Here is a 13312-nt window from a genome sequence, read left to right as displayed (position 1 = left end):
GAAATGAGTAGTGTATTTAAAGTTTGTGTATTCAGTGAGCACATATTGAAAGGCGATAGTGAATCCACATACAACACAATATGGTACAGCATTGTGCAGATTTCATAAAAGGTAAAAACTAAAAAAATTACATCCCATATTCAGTTCCGTATAATATCTTGTGAAAAAGAGCTACCCACCGCATTTACACGCTCTCTTATAGCAGCTATGCAAACTATCGTGCGAGTTGTGTACAGAACAACCAGGCCTCTTTCATTTCTATCGCAGTTTAGAGGGCAATACTACCATTCGGTCTGATTTTCTATAGAAATACTACAGGTAGCAGTATCGGTCTCTTCTATCACAATCATACTTTCCGTTATTTTACGCACTTTATATAGGTATTTCAAGTGGTATAGGCACAGCTTACTTACTATTGGTATAGGTACTATAATAGTATATTAAGATACAAGTGTATAATCAAGTCTTTAAAGCACGCGCAACGAGTTTAAGGGCACGACGCAAAGCGGAGTGCCTTTAACGTTGCAAGTGCTTTAAAGACTAATTATACACGTGTATCTTATAGTATTTTTTATTATACCTGCAGTATAATTTAAAAATAGGAAATTCAATGAAATCATATTGACGTTATACTCGAATACATGTCTAATTAAGTGGGCTGGGTGTTCGTAATTTCACGATTGCCATGGAAATGTCACTTGACGTTTGCTTATAAAAATCGTCGTCTTTGTGAATAAAACGATTTCCGTTGAAAAAGATAATACACCGTCCATTAAATCGCTTGTTGTAAAATCTAAACAAACGTTGGTAGGTGTAAAATCTCAATCCAGTAAAGCCTATTATCAAGCATATGAAAAGTTGTTTCCATGGATGAATAGGAAGCTACTTACGAATAAAGTCTTAAATGCATCGATAATGCTGGCATATATGAAGGAAATGTCAAAGGTATTAAATCTTATATCTTTTGGTGCATTCATTCAAAACTTCACTTATTACTGGGACTAAAAATTGGAACAGATTTGGAATCATACCCTAAATTACGCGCGTTTGTAAAAGCTTCAACCAAAGGATAGGTACAAGCCAAAGAAATGTTCTGCATTTACAGAAAGCAACTTAGGCAGATTATTTATTTCACCCAGATGACAGTTTCAAAAGTCATACTTGAAGTATCGTTACTTAGCAACTTTAAAGCACGTGTGTTTTAAAGGCCTTTTTTCGCACGCATTTGAGTGTTTAAAACGGAGATTGTGATTCAGGTATAATAAAAAACACAATAAAATTGCATCTTTCAGAATGGCTGTGATAAAGCTATTTAAAAAAGATTTTAGTCCTGAATACGTATTTTTAACTGAAATTTTCACAAGTAACTTATTACTTTGGACTTTCAAATCAAAACAGTCGGATTTGCAAGAGCATGGAACCTAATCTACGTGGGCTCGTTTTTATATTCGCAGACTAGGCTGTTTCGAATTTTAATGCCATTTCTCATTATGTTGTTTTTTAATCACATAAGCCTTGGTAATTTACAAAACAATTGCAACATTATTAATTTTATTGATGTCGTGGCACAATGTGAAGGACTCCAGCTCGCCCAAGAAGTTTAAAGTCACCCCTTCTGCAGGAAAAATAATGGCAACCATTTTTTGGGACTCTCTGGCAATTTTACTGATTGATTTTATGAATAAGGGTACAGTGCGGTAACGGGAGATTGTTATGCAAAGCTGAATGTATCGCCTTAGAGATGCTATTAAAGTAAAAGACGCGGAAAACTGACGCAAGGTGCCTTGTTGCTTCACAAGTGCACGAGTTCGGACTCTCAAAAGCTGCTGTGCCTGATTGTGGCTTCGAAGACATTAAATATACACCTTACAGTCCCAAAAAAACACCAAGGGGGACCAAATTTATGGACAGCTGTTAAGGAAAAACCAAATGAAGATTTCTATACTGGATTAAAGATGTTATTAAAACGGTGTTACACCTGTATTCAAAATCAGGGGTACTAAATTGAAAAATATAGTGTTGTCCCTCTCGTTTTTGGTTTTCATGCTTAGTCCGGGAATATAAAAAGGACCCCTCGTATGATGTGACTGTAAATTTACATCATAGGTACGAGACAGATTTATTTGCTTGCTTCATCAGTGGTATGGTATGAGCAGACAAACGTTATGAGGGAAAAGAACAGATTGACCTGACGGTCCGCGGAAAAGGATCGAGCTTTTAAGCTTTCGATAGCCGTATTATCTCAGTTTTCTTCTGAATGAATGTAAAATCATTGCGTATTCTTGGCACTGGGGGTTCGAATTCTTTTCACCATCTTGAAAAATGAGGTAAACATTTTGTAAAATTATACAAAATCGGAGGGGGTTTCGGTTTACTGAAATATAGATTAAATACATCGTTGAATAAAAAAGCGATTTTTGAAACTTTGCAATTTTACTAACCCGCATTTTTGAATAATAAGGAACAGGTTTTCAATTTTTCAAAGATGATTAGACCTTTGTGTTTCGTTTCCTCTTTTGCTTTACGACAGTGAGACATGTCAACCGAGATAACACGTTGCTAACAGGTATACTATAAGTAGCATTGACATAGGTACTTGTCCTATTAGTCAAATGCTATAAAATTGAATTTAGGGACAAAGGTGGTTAATCGCGATGTAAATGGCTTAGTTGTGGAAAATAATTGAACTCAATTTTACTTTTATTGTTTCCAAAAGTTGTAAACAGTTACAATTTGTAAGAAAGTCAAAATGACATATTTCATTAAATAATTCAAAATATTGTAAATGATTTAAAATAAGAACCTAACACATGTCTGTCAAATTTAATTGGGAATCATTGAAAAACTCCTTCAGGATGGTAGAATTTTATGCATCTACTTCTAATTGGAAAAATTTGGTCATCCACCATTTTTTCTATTAGGCGACATTTTATACATTAAAATTCGATACCAACCCACCTGTAAACCCATCATTCGTTACTACTTTAACTTATACATACGCATATAAAAATTATATCACAAAATATTGGGTTACACTTACTTTATATAGATAATTATTTAAATATATAATATTTCATCTACAACTATAACAAGAAACTTGGACAAGCGATATAAACTAGGTTTTATATTTAGGATACATGGAAGTGGCCCCTTTGTATATATAATATAAATCTACTAGCTCAATCTAGATATACTAGATTTTTATTGCTCCTATTAGAAATTTTACGCTTACAACTGTTATATATAACTTTCATTAATTTGAATTATTAATCTTTTAACATTTATATAAGTATGTGTAGTAGAATAAGATATGTGATTATGAGAACGTTTTGTCTTTTTTATTCATAATTTTTAGTTGTTTGTATATTGTTTAAGCAAGTTTGGAAAACATTCGCGCTTTTAACATAGTAAGAGTTTATATAGCACCATTTAAAACGACATTTATACCTACTACAAGTTTATAACATCATATAAATTCACATATGGAGTAGCAATTATAACACAGGATATTCTCTCCCATTATCTGATAAATTCATCCAACTTTTGTTAGCTTATATTACGAAACTGTTCAAATTACGCTCGAAATTGGTAGGTATATAAAGATAGACTTAATTCTATATTGATTTTATGTTCCTCTTAAATAACTTAGGAAACAAATCAAATCACAATGCGAGAAGATTCCCAGATTTTTGACTTTTATCCAACAGATTGGCTGGGAAATGATTAAAAACACCAAACCGTTTAAAATAAATTTAATTCTACTTTCTAGCAAGTCGATTACTCAACACAGGCGATTTTCCTAGAGTATTAATAATATTCGAAGAGGAATTCGGAGAGCTAGGTGGAGAAGTATTGGTTATTGTCACTGTTACATTAGCCGCTTTTGGACTCGACAGTAACGGCGAATCTATATTATTTTCTACGACGTTATGCACGGGAGACCCAAATAACGACGAATGCAGATCGTCTTTGAGCGAGGGTGACGCACAAACTTCATTCTGCACCAGACCATTACCTTCCTTTTTATCGGAAAGGTGATTGGGAGATGTTTTCACATTTACTTTGGACAACTCCGTTGAGAAAGTTCTAAACTCCCCTCCCTGTTGTTCGGGATCTACCATACGGAACGTTTCCAGAAATTCGTTAAGGTCTACTAAGCCATCTTTGTTCATATCCATCAGTCGGCACATGTCCAACAGTTGGTCGTGGCTAATTGGATTCGGCATGTGTTCTCGAATTAAGTTGCATGCGTCCGAAAACTCTTCTAAACTGATGAAACCTGAAAATTAGAACGAGATGATAAAGTGCAAGACAAACTGGAATCTAGTTCATCAAATTTCTCAAATGTTTGCTATGGTACTCAATTAATTGTCTAGGGTGAGGCAGCAGACCTTGATTTAATTCCTTTGCGATCAAACAGTTCGTGCGATAGATAAATGATATTTGTAATTCTTGCTGCGCTGTTGAGTTTTTGGGCATTAGTTCTTGTGTACACTTTCACAAAACAATTCGTTGTATTATACATTTTGATGCAATGTTTTAAATTATCTCACTTCTCACTTGCGGCCGGTTGCAGGAAAGCGAATTATAAAAAATCCTACATTATTTGCCAAATCTGAGTTTAAACAAGAATGTCAACATTTGATTGGCTGCATACTGCAGTATAAGGATCCGTGAGGTGCTGAAATGAATCAGTAAAACGCTCAAGAATTCGAAAACTGCGACAACCAAAGTTAGTAACTATAAATATTCCATATAATATCAGTGTGGATTTCTTCTCAGAGACTACAATGTGCTTAATTTGTAATAACGTATGCGCAAATTAGAACCATTATAAATCCATTTCAAGTTTCCCACGATCCCGCATTTGGTCTGAGCTTTACGGGAATGAGCGGCAATGAGAGTTTCCACTCCAACCCCTCTCTGGAGCTCTGCAGGGATGTAAAATATCAGAATCAGGAAACATTTCATCTGCATCGGAAGGGGACCGGTCCATACGACTCTAATTACGGTACCTATTCGTTTAAAAATATTGATTTTAGTTTTGTGGATTTTCGTTTAGGGTATGCTTTCAAAAGGTAAAGTTCAATTTTTTTCAATGTAATGGTAAATTTCATTGCGTGTACCAATGATATTGTTGTCAGTGAAAGCGGTGAATACGTTAAGAGCGTATTTAATTCGTTTATTTTTGTCAGTCTCAAGTCAATACACTTGGGGATTTAGGTGTAACCAAAGTAAACGGGGTGCAAAGGGTGTAAAAATATGAATTTCAAATCACTTCCTTATCACCGCATACTGTGGAATCGTGAGGACTTTCTGTAAGTTCTTTAGGGTAACCTAACCACTCCTGAAACAATGTTAACCGCATAATTAATTGCTCTATTTTTTCAAGTCTGGACTATAAATCGCACACTAATAATTTAATTTAAATCTAAAAGATATTCCATTCCAGAAAAATCAGTCCCATTCGCCACAACGGCGCAAGTGGGGTGGAAAATGTTAAACGAGAGCATTCTTTGCTGGGGATTAGATGGACGTGTGAATATTATAGTTAAGATTAATGGACGATGAAAGGAAGGTTTGAAAAAGTCGCAAAGATGAAACAATCTGCGCGTAGGTCATTACGTTCATCGTTAGTAGCTAATAGATGGGTCAACAGTAAACGATGCAATTTATTAAGCTAAAATGTTAAAAATGAGAATTTGCTTCATTTCGGTAATTGCAAACCATTCGATTAATAAATTGCATTATCAGTGATGGGATGTAATGGAGTGTACAGTTAGTCAAAGCATACGATGAAATGTAAACAAATCGCATGTTTATCCCGTTAGGTAAATTACGCCTGACGGAAATCGGAAATGCAATTTCCAGCTTTACTGAGTTTATATGATACCGAAATGGATGCAGGAACAGAAAATGTATGGATGATTAGAGAATTTATTGGGTGTTCCAGTGACTCTTTTCCTTATTAATTTATAAGGGGAAGTTAAGAGCGCACCATATACCGCTGATTAATGAACTTGACATGTATTTAATCGCTGGTTTGAGGACGAAGATGCAGCAAATAGGAAAAAACAGCGTGCTTCCACATGCACCCGCCCAAGCGCTTCCTTTACGTCTGCCCGATATTCCCACAAAGCTATTTTGCGTCTTGCGATGAAGGGTTGCGTTACCTTGTGTTTAAATAGTCGTTGCATACGACGCATCTATTAATCTCGACATTTCCTAGGAAATTCGCCGTGGGTAATTACGCGACGCGCAACCTAATGACGGACAATACAGCTAATCCCATCCCTTGCTGTTTTCGAAACCGCTACCGCTTGATAATTATTCCATCTGCCTTTCGTCCTCAAACGTACCTAAACAAATACCGCACCGCATTGAAATCCAAAACAGCTTCGTAAACTATTATTGAACGGATGTGAACGGGAAATAATTTGAAACCATCAAAAACCTCTAACTCAACAGAATTCACAAATTTAGTACTTGTAGCAAATGGAAATTTTAATTTCCAATTTTCATATTAACTCAAAAGTAATTGCCGTGACCCTGATTTTGCAGTCCGCCGTTTTTTGCCAATTCTAATCAATCTTTCAATTTTACTTATATTATAAATTCACATTCCTCAAAGGATTTTTAATGAAAACGCGAGTGAAATATTTCATGCCGTTTACGAAATTGACGCTCGTGATTTAATAAACCGAATAAAGACGCATAAACATTTTCCACGTCACTTCCACTCCGGCGGTTTCCAAGTGAAGAATAAATCAACTTTGGACATTTGTTGGGGGGGGGGGGGGGGGGGACTAAATTAGTTTTGCCGAGGGTATTAAAAACTTCGTTCTATTTACCGGAATTGTCCTTATCAATTATCCGAAAGATCGCCTCCAAACTACTTTTATTGCGATATAAAGTTTCGACAACGGTACTTGCGCCTTGGACGGTCTGAAAATAGATCTCAAAGGTATCAGTGCGTTTTTGTTGGTACTTACAGTAATATCACTATCATTAATTTTATCAAAAGTAGTGGAGTAATTAACCATTTGTGTGTCGGCTTCTAGCGCCACTAATTTTTCCCGTAACATTCGCCATGGCAACCCCAATTCTGTTGCGGTTTCCATTGACTTGCACCATTCGCTTACTGGAATAAAACCTGAAAAATAACATGTGAAAAGTTTGTGTACAACTTTTAAGCACGGATGAGATCATAAAAAGGGCCTTTATTTATTTATGTTGGGCAGCAGTATAGGTGTAAAACACTGAGTAAGCATTCTAGTTTCATTGGAAGCAATTTCCGAATACTTACACTATTGGAATTACGGAAAATCGGTACTGACAGTATTGGAAACTTGAGTATTCCCACACGAGAACATGTTTAAAGTTTGCTATTTTACGTCCAATACACTCCAAATCGATAAAGTTACTTACTTTAAATAACGATATAGGTAAATTGAAAACGGTTGCCGATGAACAGTGACATGTTTAATATCTAAACACGAACAAAACCCTTTCATCTTTTAAATTTCCGCTACTTCGTTGGGCAAAAAAGGCCTATAGCTGTGAGGAGCGAGAAGATACAATCTGTGTCGGGTAACAACCGCACGTACAAAAAGAAGCTGAGTAATAATTCAAAGTATTCCGACTATAGTCGTGATAAATTGAAAGCATATATATTTCTTTTTGTAAAGTAGCATTTTACCTTTGCGACTTCTTTCATTCCAAATTATCTCGACATGCGGTTTCAACTTTTTACTTTAAATTCGTTTCCCTTTACAAATATTTTTTTTCAACTAAAGGGCAAATGTACTAAATGACATGGAAATTGAAGTAGATGAAACGGTAATGGCTTATCTCATATCTGTCATCGGTTTTTTTCCAAAGTTATCATTAGATGTATTTGTTGCGAAGTTGTTTGTTTACGGAGTTCCGTTATTACTTTCTTTTAAACTGTTTTGAGTCTGATTATAGCCTGAGCACGGTAGCGTTAGAACTATCGCTGTTTAAGAAGGTAACTGACGTAGAATTGTTGGCGTGACAGAGTATTAATACAATTTATACAAGCAGTCCCAAATTTTCTGAAAATAGTTTTTCAATGTAGTCATATGAAATTTTTTTTCACCTCTTATTTTTGACAGGGTTTGAACAAATTACTATTTACGAACATATGCCAACTTTAAACGGTCATATCTTACTGAATTCGTATCCTACAGAAAAAAGGGAAATTTTTCAGAAAAGCGAAACCAACAATCTTGTATCCCACAAATGTTGCGTAAATTATAAATTATTAGTGTCTATTTATTTTGAAGAAAAGGCAATTTTTTACTAAGTTAGAATAATGTTTTCAAACAACTTTAAACTGTAAAATTTCTACAGCATATACAGGTATAGGTAAATCAAGTGAATTGTAACTTGGTAAGGATTATTTTCAATTGAGGTATTACCAGTAATTAAGGGGTAATTTTAATTTCTCTGTCACCTAACGAAGTGTCTTAGCTTAGTGTGAATGAAAGTGAAATTTGGGGTTTGTCGGTTTGTAATGATCATGTATTTAAATGACAGTCGACTAGTATAGGTAATATAATAAGAATTACACAAGCTTTGTGAAAGTTGTGTCTTGCATTGAGTGTTTCTTGTCTTGTCTTGCGAAGCCTTCTTGTCTTGCAAAGGTTCTTCTTGTCTTGTCTTGCAAAACCATATGCAAGAACACTTATTGTATTGCGCAAGACAAGACAAGACAAGAAGCAAGAATCTTGCTTCTTGTGAGAATCTCTAAAATCATGCCTAATGATTTCTGCGGCTTTTTGCGCAATCCTGAGTCATTAGTCACTATCCTTGTTCTTTTTTCTTCATGCCAAGCGTCGCGTAGGAATTGTGTGCCGATATCCATAAAACAAAATAAGTAAAAGTTTTGATTTGAATGAAAATAATATAATAATGCACAGTAAGGCAAAGTTCTAGGAGTCTTCCGAGTCTTCATTTTCAAATATACAGACTCCTCAGATTCCGTTTCTTTGGATGTTGCATACCTTTCAATTTTTCAGATTCCTGAGATCCTCCAGATTCTTCTATTTCGTCAAATTTTGCTTTTATTTTAAGGGGGAAAGTTAAATATTAATGGAACTCTGCAGTGATATTTTAATTAGAAAACTTTTAAAGCGAGTTTTTAATTACCCTTACGGTGTACACAATATTTATAATGAAAAACGTTAATGGGCATTTGTGTTTCGGAAAACAATGTTAAACTTTGGAGGCGATTAAGTGCAAAAGTTTGTCAAGACCAACCTAATTATGTTATAAGCATTCTGTCTTTCAACTCTATCTGGTTAATTGAAACCCTGATTGAAACTAAAATCGAATTTTTACTTCTGTAGCATTTTCAACTCAATCAGGTTTGACGCGCGGTTCGTATTAAAAGTAAAACCTAAAACCGATACTGGGCAGTGGACAGTGGACACTATAAAAGGTTGTGGGTCAAAACCTTAGTAAACCCCTGACTTACATAAAAAAAAACCTATACAAAAACCGAGGCAAGAACTTAATTATCTACGAGTAAGTATATTATCTATAAAGTCCGATGTTACAAAATGTGCGGTGTAATTACCCAATTAATTACATCGAATCGATAGTGAATCCCACATTGTACCACCGGACTACGCACTTTAATTCATTAATGCTTGATTTAAAAACGTCGAGCTACGGTCAACCGTCTAGCGTCCAGTAAACCTTTGAATCCTTATTCGTTCTCGTGGGACGTAGATAACGCCTAAGTCTATTCTCGTGTATAGAATTTTGTAAGATTAGGAACTGAAATACCAGAAGATTACCACATTGTGGTTCCCGCAATGAGCTGTACGATTTTAATTGTTTCTCTTATTTCAATATTATTTATTGCATATGGAAAAACCGTAACTTTCCAATTTAATAGCTGCTCCCACATAACTCAAATGAAAAAAAAACGTTTCAGCTGAAAAGGGTACAGGCGAGGATACAAGAAGAGTTGAGTATGAGTAATCGAATGTACAAACAAGAAAGTTACTTACCGGTTAAATCGGGATCGGCTTTCTGAAATTCTTGCTGTAGGCGTTCCCTATTTGACATAATGTGCCCTCTCAGTTCCCTTATCGCCGAGGATTCAACAAGGCCTATTCTCTGTCGAAAGGTAAGACGTTTTGTTTTACCGGTGGCCGCCGTATACTGAACAAAGTGCGTATCAAGTTGTGGTCCCACTAATTTCAGATAAGCTCCTTTGTTCGATCCCAACTCGTAGTAATTTGATGCGGAAAATACTGTTATAACCTGAAATACAGTTCCCTTTACTTTGAAGCCAACAAGATCTCGTCGGCTCTAAGTTCCAACATTTCCATTCCGTTAAAAAAGCTTTTAAACGATTTCCTGTTTACATGGTTAAGAATAGGACAGAAATTTAATACATACTTACTTTATTGTTGTGATTAATTTCATATCCCTCCGGTTTGCATTCATGCGAACGTATTAAGTACAGCATTTTGTTCCGTTTGAGGAACCTCTTTGTTACGTCAGGGCCGAAATACGTTCCGGCTCCTCGTAGTCCATTTGGAATGCATCCATCGCCTGGTTGTGGATCACTCCATAGAATATCAAAAACCTGTAAGGCAAAATAAGATTAAAATTCGATGAAGATCTATTTTCACAAAAGGATGTGACTACATAAATTGCAATTATCTACTTTTAAATTAATTGGGTGCAATTTAGTTGCCGCTCATTAAGCGTTTTGTATATAAAGTTAACATCAAAGTCTCGAGAAGCAAGATCATGATTAAAACTGTAAAACAAACACTGCCTAAAGTATAACTTTGAGTAAGTACACTAAACAGAACGACGCCGCCTTTCTTCATTACCAAAAACAGGATTATGATTAATATCCCTATTTATACAAAGTTTGTGGTTATCCAATTAACAAACAGAATTCGACTAGATAAACACGTTTTTACTTCGACGACGGAATTAGAAATAGTGGTAAAAATAGTAAAACAAATTTATTCAACCTACCTGCTTCCACTCGACTTTATCAATAAGCTCGGCGCCTGGCGCTGTGCTGTCAGTTATTGGAGGGCGCAAGAGGGAAATGTACTAAAAGAGAAACGGAATTAATTAAATTTTAGTTAAACAAGAGCGTAAGCGATGATTACGTTATCGGAACAAAGTCAGCAAGGCTTCTTTGCTTTGCTACCACGAATGAAAAATTGATCAAATCAAATTACTCAAAATCGTGCTCAAAATTGTAATTTGCAGTTTATTTTAATATCTATATAATATATGTTTTACTTTCAAGTAAAATAAATGCGACAAAAAGTCTCTGTATTGGCGATCAATAACCGGAGTTTAGAGAAGTATTGTAAAACAAGTAACGTCTGTAATCAAACATAATTGAGACGTACTTTTCCTGTAACTTTTAAGTTAGAAGGGTATAAGATTTCTCCTATCAAAATTTCGGATCATACCACTCTTTTGCAAAACGTAAATTGAGGTACGAACGAACAAAGTATATCCAATAGCAGTCATTCTTCTTATTTCCGCCAAAATGCTATACAGCTATACGAAGTCATCGCAAAAATGGAATGAATAGACGCTTGTTGCTTTACACCATTCATAATTATTAAAACACAAGAAATTGCGTCACATTAGTTTAATTGCGCTAATTTCTTAATTTGTTGTTAGGAAGCACACACGTTGGCGAAGGATTTAGTTGCCCCTATTGTAAATTTTGATTAGGATTCTTTATATATCAAACGTAAAAACGTTACAGAGCATAAATAAGTGCAGATTACAAATACCACAGCTTTACAACGAAACGTTTTTGAAAGAAGAAACATGAAGAAAGCTCCGTAAAATCTGCCAAATTTTAAAACTATTGCCAAAGGGCTCCCCAAAGATCTCTGGTTTTTTACAAGCAAAAAGTTAGCACTATCATCACGGCGAAACATAAAAGTGGAAACACTTTTTTAAGAGTTTTTTGTAAGATTCCAAACAATCTTCTTCTTGAAATTTTTTGATAATATTAGGAACTATGGTTACAAAATCTTAAAAGTGTTTTTATAAAAATTACGAGGAACTATTAAGCCTTTGAAATCATCTTAGCACCTTCTAACGCGACTTGTTAAATATATTGGTTAAAATCTTTTAAACAATCTTAAATTCCTTGAAATATTAGGAATTCGGGATGTTTTTGGAATTTTAGGAGGAGTATTCGTAGAAAACTTCTTAGAAAAGATCTTTTTGAAACTTTGTAACGTGCCAAAGACACAAGGATAAAGGGAAAAAAACTAAGGCTAATAGGACTAACCTAACCGCTTTACGTTTATATAAGGGGTCACTCATTTTTATTTGATTGGTGGTGAAAAAATGGCCGATTCATACAATTGGTAATATTGGTAACAAAAAAAGAGGACGAAAACATAGGATCTGAAGATATAAGTGTCGGAATTCTTCAAGAAGAATCAATCGGTGTGCGATTGCGCATTCTGGAACTTGAATTACGATAGGAGGATGTACAGGGTCCACGCGTACCTAGGCCTCAAATTTGGGCCCTTTGTACTAGCTGTAAAAAATATTCTGGAATATAGAGTTGGATAATTCGTGTGGCCTAGTCCTTTGGGCGACAGCGATTTCAGAAATTATAAAGAAAATTCGATTATTTACAGTGTCTGAAGCTTTCTACCACATATTACGATTTATTACTAAAGAACAAAGAGAGGCTGCTACTGAGGATACCGAATTTGTTCAATGAAACAAGTGATTTTGTCCTCAAAATTACTTACCTGAAACAGTACTGATTCAGCACACTATATTCAGGTCTATGCGCAAAAGGGATGGGGTACTGCTTAACAAAATACGGCGATTTGTCGGTAACATTGATTGCATGCTCGTAAACGGTCGCTAAACCGGGTTTTTCGGAAAAGACTTCCCCTAATTCTGTCATTAAATTGCCTAACTCAACCTGTTGATCTTTATTTATGATTTGATTGTCCTCCCTTTCCTCCTTACTAAGTTGAATATTACCGATAACTTTAAACGACTCATCTTCGGGTTCCTGTTCCCCTTGCTTTTCCTCTTTTCCTATACATTCCAAAAATTCAACAGTCACTAGCTGTTTGCTTTTAGAAAAAGTGAAGCTACCGTATGAAAAATTGATAATTCCGTTAATCTCCGTCAACCAATTCGATCCAAAAATTATGGGATGTACTAGATTCCTAACCACTAAACAAATAGTCTCCATCGCATGATCATTTAATTCAAATTTAATCAGCACTTGGTGGTGAACTCGACAACTGCG

The sequence above is a fragment of the Photinus pyralis genome, unplaced genomic scaffold (genome assembly GCF_008802855.1).
Source record: "Photinus pyralis isolate 1611_PpyrPB1 unplaced genomic scaffold, Ppyr1.3 Ppyr1.4_LG4, whole genome shotgun sequence".
Taxonomy (NCBI): domain Eukaryota; kingdom Metazoa; phylum Arthropoda; class Insecta; order Coleoptera; family Lampyridae; genus Photinus; species Photinus pyralis.
Note: the sequence above shows the minus strand (reverse complement) of the source record.